The sequence below is a fragment of the Alligator sinensis genome, unplaced genomic scaffold (assembly GCF_000455745.1).
Source record: "Alligator sinensis unplaced genomic scaffold, ASM45574v1 scaffold299_1, whole genome shotgun sequence".
Lineage (NCBI taxonomy): Eukaryota > Metazoa > Chordata > Crocodylia > Alligatoridae > Alligator > Alligator sinensis.
In genome coordinates this window covers 776,266-793,521 of record NW_005841981.1, presented here as the reverse complement: position 1 = coordinate 793,521, position 17,256 = coordinate 776,266, and the positions used below count along the sequence as shown (strand labels likewise).

The following is a 17,256-nucleotide window of genomic DNA, read 5'->3' as shown; positions in this document are numbered from 1 at the left end:
TCCCTACATTTTCACTCCTGGTTGACTGTATATGAAGAAGTGGGTGTGAACTCAATTTACAAATGCTAGTTTGGCAGCTATAAGAATTTATCTGCCTGCCATTTATGTGTGCAAATTAACGTCTGTGCAAGAGCTCATTCATTTCTGTGCATGGAAAGCATTTGCCTAGGCAGGCTATGTCTGATTGTTATCTTCCATCAGCCCTATACTATAAGATGGTGCAGGACCTAGAAGTCCCAAATGATTTCCAGATGCCAGGGCTGGACCATTTACATCTAAGCTGTGTGCACATGAGAATGCAGTATATGAAACTAGATGTAACGGAGTCCTTTTGTGATTGAGGTTCTAATGCTGTGATGTGATTAGATTAAGTTTGTACTATTCCTGTTCTCATTACAATCCCTGTCAGAAGGCTGGATTCATGTGGTGCCATTTTCTGTTCTCATTATCCTTTTTGTCACAAGAATGAAGTTTTTAATCTGTCATACACCCAGCGAATGACAGCAACCAGCAACTGTATTATGTTGACCTTTCCAGTACTCTACAATTTGATGGGCTGTCCCTTTTTGCTTTGTTCCCTTTTCAGCTTCTCAACCCATGAGCATGAAAGGATGGTTATCCATCTTAATGGGTAAAAAATAATTAATAGTGTTGCCTGTCTTCAAAAGTTTGAAACAGTTTCTAAACTGTCCTCCTTGCTATCACCTATAGATTAGGAAATTTCCTTTTCCCTTTTTCTTTCCCACATAGCAGAAATTTGAGATGGGGCAGGAATGAAGTAGTGGAGTGGAGGTTATCTAGTCAGGTCTATGCTACAATGTACTTTTGGTTTCTTTGTCCTCACTATGATTAAGCAAGCAATGAGTTTCCACTGATTATTACCAAATTGTAGAACTGGTTATTACCAACATTTTCTGATTTTTCAGCCTATTTTTTCCTACCATTAACTTAATTCTATTACTTTAATGATGCCCCCTTACCAACCTTAACTATTTGTTCCAATTCCTGTCTTTTCTTTGTATTTACTTTCAGCTGTGTTCATGTGTGTGTGTGCCTGTATGGATGCATTTGAAGGAGGCAAATACAAAACAGGAACAAGAACTGGAGGAAATGATTAAGATTGTTAAGGAAGCATAACACATATACATATGTATGCATTTGAACTATATATAGTAATCTTAACTACCCTACTTGGTAGTCATTTCACTAAGGCATTTTAAAATAGTTTCTTAGTTTCTGTAGTCCACATTTGTATCCTTCCTGATATTGGCTCGCTCAATTGTGAATTTCTTTCTTACATTAGTTTTCCACAGAAGAATTTGCTCCAGCTTGAGTCTTCTCCATGATGTGATATCCACACCAAACCATCTGCATGAACATGTACAATCAACTTTCATAAGATGTTAGGATGATAACTGTAAACACTTGAATTTGCTGAGATGTAAGGATGGACAGAAGCCTGTGCTAGAACCCTACATCCCAACCTAAGAGGAATTATATAGCTGTGCTTTCTTAGCATCATATCTGGCTCCTGATATGCTTCTAGTTGCTAGTTACACCACTACTTTTGTAGTTCTATGCCTAAGGCGGGGCACTTCATAATGTGAATGTGTTAATATTATTTGATAGTTCCTGGAGAGTGTAAAGTATTACTCAGGATTATTTTTTCAAAAATGCATGTGTACACAGATTTTTTTATTAATTGCTTGAATGGTGCTATTCCAAACTGTTAGACCCAACTACCATTCCACATATTAGTTTGTCGTGTTCTATAGCTACATTCAACCAAGGTTACCATTATAAGAAACACATTTGAAAAATGCCATACTTTGTCAAACCCACTGGCCACTTCTAATCTGTTTTTAAACAAAGTAGGCCCTTGCAAATAAACTCCAACTATGTCAGTTGTCTTGCATCCATATGTAAACAGGTATATTTGCTAACTGAATACATTTGCCAAATAGTAGCTCTGGTTCAACTGCTGAGAAATCTTCATTATGCTATTCCTTTCTTCAACTGCAGTTATCTGAAGAAGTGATAGTTTTGTGTGTTTACTGTTTCTCATTGCTACTGTTTCATAGATTCATAGATGCTAGGTTTGGAAGGGACATCCACAGATCATCAAGTCCAATCCCCTGCTATAGGCAGGAAAAAGTGGTGAGGCCAGATGTTTCCAGCCAGATGCCTATCCAGCCTTTTCTTTAAGACCCCCAAGGTAGAGGAGATCACCACCTCCCTCTGAAGCCCATTCCAAATTCTGGCCACCCTTACCATGATGAAGTTCTTCCTGATATCTAGCCTAAATCTGTTCTGTCAGTTTGTGACCATTGTTCCTTGTTACCCCAAGAGGCTCCCTGGTGAACAGAGTATCTCTAGTTCCTTGCTGTGCCTCGCTAATGAATTTGTAGGTGGCCACAAGATCACCTCTCAGCCTTCTCTTGTGGAGGCTGAAGAGATTCAGGCCCCTCAAGCTCTCCTTATAGGGCTTGGCCTGCAAGCCCTTAACCATACGAGTGGCCCTGCTCTGGACCCTCTCGAGGTTATCTATGTCCTTCTTAAAGTATGGTGCCCAAAACTGGATGCAGTACTCCAACTGTGGTCTGACCAATGCCACATAGAGGGGAAGTATCACCTCCTTCGCTCTATTTGTCATGCATCTGCTAATGCATTACAGTGTGGTTAGCTTTACTGATGATTTCATCACGCTGATGACTCATGTTCATCTTGGAGTCCAGTATGACTCCAAGATCCCTTTCTACTTCGGTGCTGCTGAGAAGGTTATTCCCCAGCCAGTAGGTGTGCTGGATATTTTTATGCCCTAGGTGCAGCACTCTGCATATGTCCTTGTTGAACTGCATCCTATTATGTTCTTTTCCAAATGACCCAGGTCTGCCTGCAATACTTCCTTGCCCTCTGGTTTGTTCACTTCACCCCACAATTTAGTATCATCTGCAAACTTGGACAGAGTACATGGCATGCCCAAATCCAAGTCACTGATGAAGACATTGAAGAGCACAGGTCCAAGGATCAAGCCTTGCGGGCACCCACTGCCCACATCCTTCCAGGTCAATACTGACCCATCCACCACCACTCTCTGGGTACAACCCTCTAGCCAATTTCCCACCCAGCAGACTGTGTAATTATCTAAGTCACAGACTCTTAATTTATTTATGAGAATGGGATGAGATACTGTATCGAAGACCTTCCTAAAATCCAAGTGAATGACATCTACCTCTACTCCTGCGACTAAACATTTTGTGACCTGGCCATTAAAAGAAACCAGATTAGTCAGACATGATCTAAGACTGCTGGAGGTTGGGGGGATTATCGTCACTGCTTGCCCACTGGGCAACCCTTGTAAATCCAGCAGGCTAAGGCACTTAAGGGAATCCACCCCTACCCTAGCCCTGGGACAATCTGTAGGGGAGGCAAGGGCCCCCAATGGGACACTTGCCTGCCTGTACGCAGGAGCTTGGGGAAAAAACAGAAGGAACTGGTCCTCCTGCTAAACAAGAATGACTATGACCTCACAGGGATAATGGAGACCTGCTGGGACTCCACATATGACTGGGCCACAGGTACAGATGGCTATACCCTGTACAGGGGTGATTGTGCAGATAAAAGGGGTGGAAGTGTAGCCCTCTATGTCAAGGACAGCTACGCATCCCTCCATATTGACATTGGCACCCAGGATGGATGACTGTAGTCTCTCTGGGTCAAAATACATGGGGAACGTGGCTCAGGGGACATGGTAGGAGTCTACTACAGACCTCCTAACCAGAAACAAGAGCTGGACCAGGAATTCACCAGGGAACTGGCTGAGGCTGCACACCCTCGGTGCATGGTTGTCATGGGAGACTTCAACTACCTGGACATCTCATGGGAAGAGTACTCAGCCAAATCCGATTGATGGCAAATCTTCCTCACGTGTGGAAGAGCTCTACCTGACTCAAGAAGTCTATGGGCCGATGAGAGGTAAAGCGTTGTTGGACCTGGCACTGGCCAAAGGGGATGACATAGTCAGTGACCTAAGAATTGATGGAAAGCTGGGTGATAGTGACCATGAGCTGATCACCTTTTACTATCCACTGCAAAGCTGGCAAGTCAGTCAGCAATATACAAGTCCTTGACTTCAGGAAAGCTGACTTTGACAAGCTCAGGAGGCTTGTTGTCAAGGCCCTAAGGGACCACAGCTCAACAGGAAGAGGAGTCCAAGAGGAATTGCATGGGAGCACTCCTGACAGCACAAGGGATGGCTATCCCATCTCGGAGGAAGGGTAGCAAAAAGGCACAGCAACCCCCCCGGCTCAGCAGGGAACTCGAGAACCTGCTACACCTCTAAAGAGAGAGACTTATAAAGGATGGAAGGTTGGAATTACCACCAAGGAGGAGTACTCAGCACTGGTCCGTACCTACAGGGAGTGGATCAGGAAAGCCAAGGCTGCAACCGAGCTCCATCTGGCTTCACAAATATGTAGGGAGTCGGAAAAAAAGCAAGGGTAACATTGGACCCCCGCTGAACCAAATGGGACAGCTGATAACCGACACCCAGGAAAAAGTCAACCTGCTTAATGGGTACTTTGCATCAGTCTTTCATCAGTTCAATGGGACCACCCTGCCTAGCAAGATGCGAGATGGCCAGGATGAGGGCATATTTATACCCAGCACTGGTGTTGATCTAGTAAAGGATCACCTTGAGAAGCTGGATACCTTCAAGTCAGCTGGTCCTGACAGGTTACACCCTAGGGTACTCAAGGTGCTGGTAGGTGTCATAGCCCAACCATTGGCAAAAATATTAAAAAATTCATGGCACTCAGGTGAAGTACCTGAAGACTGGAAGAAGGCCAATGTGGTACCCATCTTCAAAACAGGGCAGAAAATAGATCCCTGGAATTATGGGCCAATCAGCTTGACCTCAATCCCTGGTAAGATTCTTGAGAAAATTATCAAGGGGACCCTTCCGGATAAACTGGCTGAGGGAAACATCCTGAGGGATAGCCAGCATGGGTTTGTCACGGGTAGGTCTTGCCTGACCAATCTCATCTCCTTCTATGACCAGGTGACGTATCACCTGGACAAGGGAGAAGAGATTGATGTCATATACCTGGACTTTAAAAAAGCCTTTGAGTGGGTGTCCCATGACTTCCTTATGACAAAATTGGCCAACTGTGGCCTTGGCTACACCATGTTCCAATGACTGGGAAATTGGCTCCGAGGTTGGACCCAGAGAGTAGTGGTCGATGGCAGTGAGTCATTATGGCGCTCCATGACCAGTGGCATCCCCCAAGGCTCTGTCCTTGGACTGGTTCTCTTCAACATCTTTATCAACGGTGTGTACATTGGTGTCAGAAGCACACTGGCTAAGTTCGCCAATGACACTAAACTCTGGGGCATAGCGTCCACACCTGAGAATAGACTTGTGATCCAGGCTGACTTGGATAAGCTTAGTAAGTGTGTGGACACAAACCTAATGACGTTCAATACTGATAAATGGAAGGTACTCCACCTCAGGTGAGGGGGGGGGCGAGAAAACCTGCAGTATACTTATAGGCTCAGCAGTGCTACACTTGCTAGCACCACTGCTGAAAGAGACTTGGGGGTCATGATTGACAATAAGATGAAGATGAGCCACCAATGCAATGTCGCAGCTGGTAAAGCAAACAAAACTCTGGCTTGCATCCATAGATGCTTCTCAAGTAAATCTCAGGATGTCATCTTCCCACTGTACTTGGCCTTGGTGAGGCTGCAGCTGGAGTAATGCATCCAATTCTGGGCTCCACAATTCAAGAAGGATGTGGAGAATCTTGAGAGTCCAGAGAAGAGCCATGCACATGATCAGAGGGCAAGAGAATAGGCCTTATGAAGAGAGGCTGAGAGCCGTGGGACTCTTCAGTTTGGAAAAGCACAGGTTTAGGGAGGACCTGGTGGCTGCCTATAAGTACACAAGGGGTGTTCATCAGGATCTGAGAGAACATCTGTTCACCAGAGCACCCCAAGGAAAAATGAGGACCAACCATCATAAACTCCTACAAGTCTGTTTTAGGCTGGACATAAGAAAAAAATTCTTTACTGTCTGAACCCTCAAGACCTGGAACAGACTCCCTCCAGATGTGGTGCAGGCACCTACTCTGGACTCATTCAAGAAATGCTTGGATGCTTATTTTGCTGGGGTCCTTTGACCCTAGTTGACTTCCTGCCCCTGGGGCACGGGGCTGGGCTTGATGATCTTTGAGGTCCCTTCCAGCCCTTATATCTATGAAATCTACAAATCTACCTGCTATGAATCCATGCTGATTGCCCTGCTGCATTATTTTTCCCACTGGACTCACACAAATATGGTCCTTAATAATTTTTTCAAAGACTTTTCCAATGACAGAGGTGAGACTATTGTGGACTGTTGTGGAAGGACATTTTTAGGGTAATGATATGGATTTTGGATGTTGAGGTAATGACATGGAATATGGGGGTGCTGAGTGTGCAGATGAATGAAGGCTTTTGCTGTGTCTCAGCAAAAAGCTGCTGGTCATAAGTGTCAGGTAGTCACCGGGTACAGGTGTGTACTCTTACATCCTGCTGACATTCACTGGTCCCCTCAGGGTGGCTGCACCCCTTATGGTCGATCTGGGTGAGGTCTGGTGCCCTTTCTTCCCGCTCGCCATGACTTTGATGATAAGAAGATGTTTATGAAAGGGAGGTGGTAACTACCCATCCTACACCTGGATCAACCGAGGGGGCTGCCCCAGTGCCCAAAGCCTCAGGATAAAAGCAACGAAAGGACCCACTCAAAACCAATTTCTTTACTCTCTTCTCATTTTATTTTTTGGGGTTACCTGAAATCTTATTGCTTGGTCTTTGTCTTCCTTTGGGTGCTATCAAAGTCTGGTCCCAAATGACTGGGGCTTTGTTACCCCTTGGAGTCTACCAATGGCTTGCTCTCTGCTCAAGATTCCTCCTGGATACTTTGTTATTTATGACTGTGCCGGGCTTAATTGGAGATGCATGCCACTTAATGAGGAGGGGAACTCCCTCTTCCCCAATCAGCTGGTTTGGAGGTGCGGTTGTCTCAGCCCATTGGCTTTCCACCTACTCCCGATCTGGTCATGGTACCCTTTTGGGGTACACGGTCCCCTCTTCCACGTGGAGGAATGCTGGGTCCCGATCCGTAGCTCCAGCTTTCGCAGCCTTCCTCCTGTGTCTCCGGCTCCTGGGCTTCTTCCTTCTCCTTTCCTGCTGTCCTTCTCTCCTCCCCAGCTCTGTTTCTCACCCCCGGATATTGCCCCCATTGTGGATTAGCCCCAATCCGCTTCACCCGGCGAGGAGGTAAAGCTGGGCTGGCACAGATGGGTACTTCCTGTCACAGCGTGGACATCCTGATATGGTGAGGTCCGTGCTCCTGGCCAGGGTTGTACCCTCCGGACTCTCACAACAAGGGTGGATGATATATTAAAAGGTAACCTCAGCAAAAAGCTGGTGGTCACAAGGCTAGCTGATATATTAAAAGCAACTAACTTAGCTAATGCTTAAGTAAGCAGAATCTTAACAGGGGAGGTAGGGTGCAAAGTGCATGATATGTTAAAAATAGAATAGCCCACCAACTAATGTCAGGAGACAAAAGCAGAAATACAGCCTTGGAGATGGAAGTCAGCAAGAAAACCAGCAAGAAACCACAGGTGACTGGGAGAAGAGGGGCATCAAAGTCTTACACATGCACTCTTAGCAAAGAGGCATGTAAATGAATGAAATGCATAGGCAATACTATGCTAAGGAAGCAAACAGTAAACAGAGGTGGAGCTTGAGATAGGAGGTGAAGTAGGTGGAACCAAAGGTGGGACAAGGGTGGAGCAAATGTTAATATGTATGAATCAAGATGTATAAATGTTGGAAAGAACTGTTGTTCAGGGAAGGACCCTGTCTCTTATGGCATGAGACCCTTGTCCGAAGCTGTTTCTCCATTCTGAATAAAGCTGTTGCGAGCAATGTGTGCTGGTGTTTGCTCCCTGCTCTGCTCTGGCTAATGAGTAACAGGATCCATGGGTAATTGGATCGTCATCTCCCTAGTCGTTGGGTGCTGCATGGAGTCGGGGTCTAACAGACATTACTATTTGAAATCATCCTGAATATAGAAATCTATCTAATTCACCAGAGAGTCTATCTCATACTCAGTTTGATGTTTTGAATCTGTAGATGCTCTGCATCTATAGCTATAACTTCTGGAAGTCTAATTCCATTCAAATGGCCTCTTGTTTTCCAAAAATGCTGTTCATTTACTCAGAAGTACTTTTTTTTTCTGTTAAAAAAATTGTTTGCTGGTTACTTAGAAGGCATACAGCATAATTTAGTGAGTCTTCTTTGAACTGATCCACTGAAAATTATCCTTTTTGTCTTTTTAACTACTATGAATTATAATTACACACTTCAAAATTTGTTCAAGAAATGGAACACCAAGTGAGTGCAAGTTTATAAAACACACTACTTGCTAGTTTTAAAATCTAGTTAAGCCAGAGCCATCTGAATTTAAAGAGGGAGGGCCAGATTTTATCACTTTCTCAAAGTGTGGTATACTTACTCTAAGAGTAATAGATAATACCTAAATAGAAGAGTAGTCATTCTGGTCTGGCACTCTAAAAAGTATACTTAAAATCCTCATAGATCATGTTTACTTTCTTCTCCTGATCACAACACTGTGTGAAGAACAAGCATGGCATTTTGCCACATTCATCCCTGGGGGAGATCTATTGAAGTCAATGAAATTACAGCAGTGATGCATGTGATCTATATTACCTTTCTTGGTATGGAGGCACTTTCCAATACTATTGAACCTATTCTGACCTTCATTTGATCTGATCTTGATATTTACCAGTTTAAAGGGCTTTTCTGGAGGCTGCCTACTCATAATAGCATAATATCAAAGCTTACCTTTACAGTTGCCTTGTCAGCAATATTGCCCATTGTTAATATTGGTAGATATTGTATGTGTGTTTTGAGGAGCATGGGAGAGGTTAGTGAATGCACTGCCCCAAGCAAATCAATGACTATGGAAAGAAAGGACACATACTTTTGGTACCTCTTCCTCTCTATTTGGAAATTAAAATTGATTTTTGTTGTAGTCTATATTTGAGTCTGTTGATATGCTGTGTTGCATTCTAGCCAACACACTAAAACACTGAAATATTTCTCGGTTGGCTTTATTTCCTCAGCTACGTAGGCCAATGCACACATAGCCTAAAATTGTGTCAATAGTTACTTAAAACCATTTTTCCCTTTTAATTGTTTTGTTTGTTGTTGTTTTTACAGAGTCAAACCAGCATTCAAAGATAAAAATGGCATGCTTAAGAGCAAAGGGAAAGAAGAAAGTAGAGGGCCCACTCAGGATCACAGAGCTGAAGATAAAGACTAAAGCCAGAGAAGAAAAAGGGTAAGGCTAAAATCAAATAGAGATGCAGTTCAATAGGAGACAGGTTTATCTTCGTAAGAGGCCAGAGATGCAGGTTGTCCACCTTCAGTTAAATCTCATAATTATAGCTTATTAGACCTTCTAGCACTAATGCATGTTGAAAGATGCTGCTTGATTAGGTACTTAAAGGGTTAATGTGTAAGGTCTTGCCACATTAGGAAATAGTGCTGAGTGTCTATGGGTTATCAATAAAGCATTTACTGTTGTAGCCATGTATAATCCTGTCTGAACCACACTGGCAAAAAAATCAGCAGAGCTATGTAATTTGTAATATCATACAAATCACTAATTTTCAATGTTATTTGTTACTTTATGATATAAACCTGCATGGGTCTGTATATTTTCTATGATATACTGAATATCTCTCATTGCCTCTTAACTGGATCCAGATTTGAAAGTGTTTTAGCACTGGAGGGGGCATTCATCAGCTGGTAGGACTGGACTCTTACTTCACTGCTTCTTATTTTGATCCTTTGATCTTTTATATTGCTCCTTGCACTGGCTGTTCTTTCTTATTATGTTTTTTAATATATTTTTAATATATTTTCTCCACTGTATTTTTCTGTGGAATGATGCATTACAAAACCCAGCCACTGGGTCCAGCCCTGGGGCTTCTCTCTTCATACCCTACACTGATTTATTTTTTGCGCTCCCCAGCCCTTTGCCCCTAACCAGCCATCCCTCTCAACCCCCATCCCACAAGCTGCTCCAGGTGCAACCACTTTTATCAGTGTTCACCACTGCCAGAACTGAACAAATAAGTTCCGGTGGAGGGAGAGGTGGAAGAGATGGTGGGTGTAGGTTTGCAGGGGGGGACCCCATCTCCATTTGACCCTACCTATAGTTTGTGCCTACCCCCCACCCCTTGTGGGTCATGCTTGCCCCCCCCATACAATCCACATGTCGTGCCTGACCCCCATCCCCTGGTGGACCCCTAGCCTGATGGACTCCCAACCCACCCATTATCCCCCCATAATGACTTACCCATGGGAAGCGATTTTGAATTGATTTAACCTCTCCTAATGCTCCAAGATTTCTGTACTTAGCCTAGCAGGGTAGTAAAGCACTCAAACATGTTAAGATTTTTAAGACTCATCTAGACAAAGCGTTGGGTAGGATAATTTAGTTGGGGATGGACCTGCTTTGAGCAAGGCATTGGACTAGATGACCTCCTGAGGTCCCTTCAAACCTAATTTTCTATGATTCTATGATCTCTGGTAATGTGTGTCTTAATGACCCATCCTTTGAATATCCTAATTCAGGGAATGCAGACTTTACTTAGGTTTTTATTGTGCCTGGAAAAAACTCTTCCCATTGGTTTTTTAGTATTTCTTATTTTAGATGAACTTTCTACTTTCTGAGAGTGATACAAGGGTAGATTTTTTTTACGGTTTACCTTGAAGGGAAAGTTCAGCTGAGAGTCAATCATAGAAAATCAGGATGAAGGGACATTGAGAAATCATCTACCAGTCCTCTTGCAAAGACAGAGAATATCTTAATCATTTTAGACATTCATTGTCTTACCTCCTCTTAAAATCCTCCCTGATGGTGATTCAGCTTTTCCTAGGTAACTTTTCCACATAGTAAAAACCTCTTCTTCCTAAAACTCAACTTATATTTCCCTTGTCTACAATTTAAGCCCATTGTTTCTTGTCTTTTCCCTAGTAGATATGAAGAACAGTTTATAATCTTTCTCCTTACAGTAACCTTTTGCATATCTGAAGTCTTTTAAAATGTTTCCCCTCTGTTGTCTTATCTCTAGACTAATCAAAGCCATCTCCTTTGGCCGTAGATCATGTTTTCTCACTTCTGATCATTGTTGGTACTCTCTTCTAAGTTATCATCAATTGGTCACATCTTTCTTGAAGTATGGTGCCCCAAATTTGGACAGTTCTTCACCTGAGTATTCACTTACTTAGTGCTGAGTAGAGTGGAAGATGTATTTAATTTATTTCAATACACTATTCCTATTTATGCATACTAGTATGATGTTATATATTTTGCAACAGTTTACTGATCCATGTTCATTGTGATATACTGTAGTCATTAGATCCTTATTTGTAGAACTGCTGACTAGTCAGTTGTTCTTCATTTGTATTTGAACAATTGATTATTCCTATGTTTGTTATTTTGTACTTTCCTTTATTGAATTTCAAACCATTTCTTCCATTTGTCAATATTTTTTGAATTCTAATCCTGCCCTCCTTAGTGCTTGTAACCCTACCCAGTTTGGTATAAACTGCAAGTTTAACAACTGTACTCTATTCCCTCAGTGACAGACTATGGGTTCTATGGTAATCTTATTGTTATAAATGTGTGGCAGGCTTGCCAGCAGCAGCCTGACTTGATGGCTTGAGCCAGATGGCCCAGGCATTCCCTTTCCCCACCAATCAAAAGAGGGTAGGAGATAGGCTAGCCCCACCCTGACCTAGCGGGTAAGATAAAGAAGAGGACCTGAGGGGGAACTAACCACCCAGGCTTTCCCATTGGTCCATTCTCAATCTGGGGTGGAGTCTCCAGAAGGAATAAAAACCCACGTACCCAGCACATGGGTAGCTTTGATGAAGGCCGATGAAGACAGGCTGCAGAAGAGCTGATGAGAACTGATCAGCGGGAGTGGAGCAGTTCCCTCAGAAGAGCCCTGAAGGAGGCCCAGTGCTCAGAGTGGCACGTGGCAAACTGGCCAGTGGCAGCTCTCTTTGGCATGTGAGCAGCATGCAGGGAATCCCCAGTCTCAGAGGTGCAGGCAGCACCCCAGCTGGGAACTCACAGATGATGGCTGCTCTTGGAGGTTCCCTTCAGCATGCAGGTGGCACACAGGAAATCTCCCAGCCTCAGGGCTGCCAGAAGCAGCCTGGCTGGAAACCCGCAGGTGGCGGCTCCCTTCGGCATACGGGTGGCATGCAAGGAATGTCTCAGGGCTGCAGGCGGCAGCTCCTCTCGGTGGCTCTCTTCCATGTGTGGGCAGCATGCAGGGAATCCCGAGCCTTGGTGCTGTCTAGCTGGGATGGCAGGGAGTGGCTTACTAATGTGTCAATCAGCAGGCTGTGCGGCTGGCCAGGGGAGGCTCCCAGAAGGATGAAAGCCCAAGCAGCAGCCAGTAGCTCAGCCTTTGCTAGTTTAGTGGTGGAATTCTTATCTGGCACACTGGAGACCTGGGTCTGAGACCTGGTCAAGGTAACTGAGGGGTAAGTTGTCAGAAAGAGGGGCTATACACTGGGAAGGTTGGCTCCACATCTTTTCCCTCTCCCTGCCCCTTCAGAGAACATGTGTCTCATATTTTGTCCAGGTTACATATGTTTAGACTAGTGACTTATCCCTGCTGGGTTTTTTCTGCTGACCTACTGTTTAATTTGTGTTGTTACTGTCCACTGTTCCCTTGCCTGTTGCCTGGAGAGCCTGCTGAGGGTAGGGGCTGTACACCAATGGGAAGGCTAAAGAGGGTCAAGGCCTATGCAGATATAGTGCCGTCATCTGCCATACCCAGCTGAGATTGCCTGGGTAATTGTTTTGTGAATTAATAATTGTAAATAGTGTATATGAATATATGTATATAGACATTGTACTGTACAATTTAACCTGTAAATAGTTAAATATCCTTGGGTGTACCTGGACTCTGCTCTGCTCCACAGGGGATGGAGGTGAGCTGGCCTAAAGCTAGGTGGTCATTCTCCAACAGCATGCTCACACCCTGCTAACATCCCTTCAATTGAAGAGGGGGTACTGACTGTGTACCACCTGGGCTACAGATGTGTTCAGGTTGTTTTAATGTTTTGTGCTTTGGGTGACCTGTAAAGGTAGTACACAAGGAAAGACGAGTTATAGAGTGCCTGTTACCTACCTGCTGTTGAGAGCTGTCTAGCATTGGAGGAGACTAGATGGATTTCCAGCATCAACAGAGCAAACAGCTTTGTTGACATGTCAACAGATGTGGGATTGCCAAGGGCTCCAGAGAAGCTGAAGGGAATAAGCATTGCAGTGAATAGGAAAGGGACCAAAGAGAGTGTCTGGCTGGTCAGGGTTTGTCTGAGGGGAGAGAGAGTAGCTGGGCAGCTTTGGGACTTGTATCTGTGTTGACTGGAGAAAGAACAGCTGAGCAAACTTTGTGTGATAAAGGCTGTGTAAGGTGGATTTGGGAAAGAGGAAATGCTTAACCCTCTGAAAGAAGCAGAGAACTTTTCCTGGGGGGCAAAGGCCCCCCAGGAAAGTAAATGTAAATGTTTATTTACTTTTTACATGTAAATGTAAAAAGTAAATAAAAGTAAATGCCTTTATTGAAGAAAAACTGTCTGTCTTGCTGCTTGGAAGTTAAGGGTACACTTGTTCTTCCCAAAATGATTCAAAGTTCCTGTCTCAGGACTGGAACCAGAAGGGAGCTCTCTGAGGCAGGGCCACAGAAAACCAGGGAGCATGAAGGATTGGTGGAAAGGCCATGGTCTTAGAGTGGAATAGATTTAGGGTTCTCTTCCTTACACAAGAAGTTGTGCCTGGGCTGGCTTCAGGGAGCACTCAGAGAGACCAGACAAGACCTTCAGGGTCCTGCACAAGCATTGCCTCAGGAGGGACTCCACGACAATCATAAGTCATTTAATCAAAATATTCAGTAGTTACTAGTCCAGGACAGACCCTTGCAGAATCCCAATTAGTACATTCTTCCAGCAAGAATAAAACTTATAGTATGATATTCCAACCAATTGTGTTCCCTCCTTATAATAGTTTCTTAAAAACTGTGTGTTTCTAGTTTGTTTAAAAGGATACTATATGGGGCAGTGTGAAAATCTTACTGAAGTCCAGATATACCATGTTTGCCTTTTTTTGTTTTGTTTTTGTTTGTTTTGTTTTGTTTTTAATCTGTAAGTCCTGTTATCTTGTCATAGAATTAAATTAGGTTGTTTGGACATGATTTATTCTTGATAGATCAATTTTGACTATTGCTTATCACCTTAGTGTATGGAGTTTTTGAAATAAGTCATTTAATTACTAGTTTCAATGTATTTCCAAGAATTAGATTCAGACTGACTGGTCTATAATTCCATGGTTTCTTTTTCACCTTTATAAAGATAGTCATTATGCTCTCTCTTTTTCTGTCTCATGGAATTTTACCTGTCCTTCAAGATCTCTCTTTGCTTTAGCCAGTTCGTTAAGCAGAGTGGGGAGACGTTCAAGAAAACACCTAACTGTACTAAGTAACCTTTTATTTATTCCTTTCCTATTCTAGCCTGAGTTCTTGCACCTCCAAGCACTTTTTTTTACTGAAGAATGAGTTGGGATACTTCAGCGTGTCTACACGTGGCCGTACAGCACCTTTGTTACTATGCTGTCATTTAGTACTTCCTTTTGGAAGTACTAAAAGACAGCGCAGTAACAGCCCATGCTGCACTATGCCAGCTGCGCATGGTTATTTTTGGTTGCTATGTCACCATAGTAATGTGCTATGAGGGAACATGTTGCTATGGTGATGTAGCAGTGACATCATGGTTTTTGCAAATGGATGCTATGGCACTGTAGCACGTCTCTATGGTGCCGCAGTGTCTTGTGCAGATGTACCCACCGATTAGTGGACTGACTCTTTCCTTTGATTTCTGACTACTAATGTGTTTACAGAATGCCTTTTTCCATGTTTTAAGTGCCTTGCTTCTCATGTCCTTGCCATTGTCTTTCTGATTTTTGTCTCTGCATGCTCTCACTATACCTTTGTTTCTCCTTATAATTATGATGTAAAGAATAATTTGACTCTGCTCTAGGGGGTGCGTACAGAAGTGCTCTGTGCATGTTTTACAGCACTGTAATTTAGAGCATTTTTATAGCACTACAAAGTTACAGCACTCTTACAGCATGTGACAGAAGTACAGTGTTTGGTAACAAGGTGGGAACGGGGCTGAGCCGCCCTGCACTTTCCAGGCTAGAAGACAGGAGACTGTGGACAGCCACAGACCTGTGGAGAAAGCAGAGCTGGGATGAGAGGCTGTCATTCATCCCCTCATCTTACCTCTGCCTCCTCCCCGTCCTTGGAACTGGAAGCAGGTACCACTTCTGTCACAGGCTGGGCAGCCAACCTGAAACTGACTAGCTTCTTGCTCATTTTCAATCCACACTGAAAGCAAGATGGCTTCCTATGATGCTGCTAAAAGGGGTCTGTGACAGAGAAGAGATGAAGTAGAGTCTGAGAGGATCAAACTCAAAAAGGGAAAAAGCCCTGGTTGTCACTATAAACATTTAAAAAAAAAAATGCTCCAGTTCAGAAACCCTCGTTCAGGTTGAGTAACTTTTATGTGACCTGTCCCGCTGAAATCAACGTGAGTTATGGTTGTAGAATTGGACCTTAAAGATGTTGTGCGAGATTTATGAAGGCTTAAGGCAGCTAATGTATCACCCAGTGCCTTTTAGTGATGTTCCGGGGTTTAACCAGCATTTCTGGCCACAATTTGTTTTCCTGTTCTTACTACTTTCTGCTGTGACTTCTTTACTTTGCTAAATACTAGTCCATTGACATCAATACATTTGTATTAGTGATTCATTTGAATTTTTTAGTTAGTTAAAACTTTTAACATTACAATCTCTTATTTGTTGGGATGTAAAGACAATATGGATTAGGATGAAATTGATGCTTTTTAATTTGAATATAGTCAAAGGCACTCTTTGGAAGAGAGAGAGGGTGGGACAGGGTTTTTTTAATTGTACTGCCTGTTATAATTAAATTGAATAATGTTTTTCTTTGGCAGATAAGGGTTGGAATGGGTGGGTTTTGGAGACAGCCATGCAGTTGAGAGGGAGAGCCCTGTGAGGCACAAGTTGAGAGGGACAGTAAGAGAAGGGGCAAATTGCCCTGGATGTGAGGCAGGGGAATAGGTGAGTTGGGGCAAGCATGCCTCCCCCCTTCATTCCCATGAGAGAGAGAAGTATGGGTTTGGGTAGGATAGTAATGTAGGAGGCAGGTGAGACTCCCCAGGGTATGAGGTGGACAGTAGAAGTGGCTAAGGATGGGAAGGTAAATGGGAATATGGGGATAGTGGATATGGGTTGGAAAATGAGGATGTGTTGGATAGGGCTGGATGTTCTTCAAGGTCAGAGGCAAGGGAGGAGTGGAAGTGGGTGAGGTGGGGTGGATTGCTTTGAATTTTGGGATTTTTCAGAGGAGCTTGTTTTATCTTCTTATTTTTATATTTTACTCTACTGTTGTAAGTTATTTCTTTTATTGAAATCTGCCTAAGCCTGTTTTGAGAAGGGTGGCATATAAATCTGATTAAATACATAAATTGATATGGAAATATTTTTCTAGCTGTTGAACTTTAGTGGTGTCCATTAGGACTGGGTGAAAAATTTCCATCAAATCACAAATTTTAATTTTAATTCTGGAATGAATAAAGTGTTTTTCAGCAAGTGCCTTTTGTCTTCAAAATAGCTTTATGTTGGGTTTTGGAAATTTTTGGTTGAAACACATTATTAAAAATTGCTGAACACCACAGAATTACAATTTTTGACAAATTGGTCAGTTTTCTGGAGGAAAATTCCTTATTTTTGTACAGGTCTGGTATTCATGTTGACAGATTGCCTTGCACATGACAGATTAGCAAACAGTGTGGAAAAATGGAATAAATCCATCAAGATTGAAATAGGTTAGGAATAAAAGCAATCAAATGGTTCATGCATTTCTGAGTTAAATCCAGGTCCATAAGCTATGAGGTTAGGAGCAATTTCATTTAAATAGGCATTTGAAGCTGGTTTATGTCATGGTAGAGACCTATAAGCACAGTATGTGGCTGTGTTCAAAAGAGAAAAAGTTGGCATTGAAATGTAGGGAA

The 17,256-nt window shown here is 43.2% G+C and overlaps 1 long non-coding RNA gene across 1 annotated transcript in view; it reads left to right on the top strand.

Moving 5' to 3' along the window:
* Nucleotides 1-7,585: 7,585 nt before the first annotated feature.
* LOC112549861 overlaps nucleotides 7,586-17,256 on the top strand; it is a 65,318-nt gene continuing 55,647 nt past the window's right edge. The window contains exons 1-2 of the long non-coding RNA XR_003093433.1: nucleotides 7,586-7,670; nucleotides 9,295-9,415. This is a non-coding gene — a long non-coding RNA (uncharacterized LOC112549861). The remainder of the gene's footprint in view (nucleotides 7,671-9,294; nucleotides 9,416-17,256) is intronic.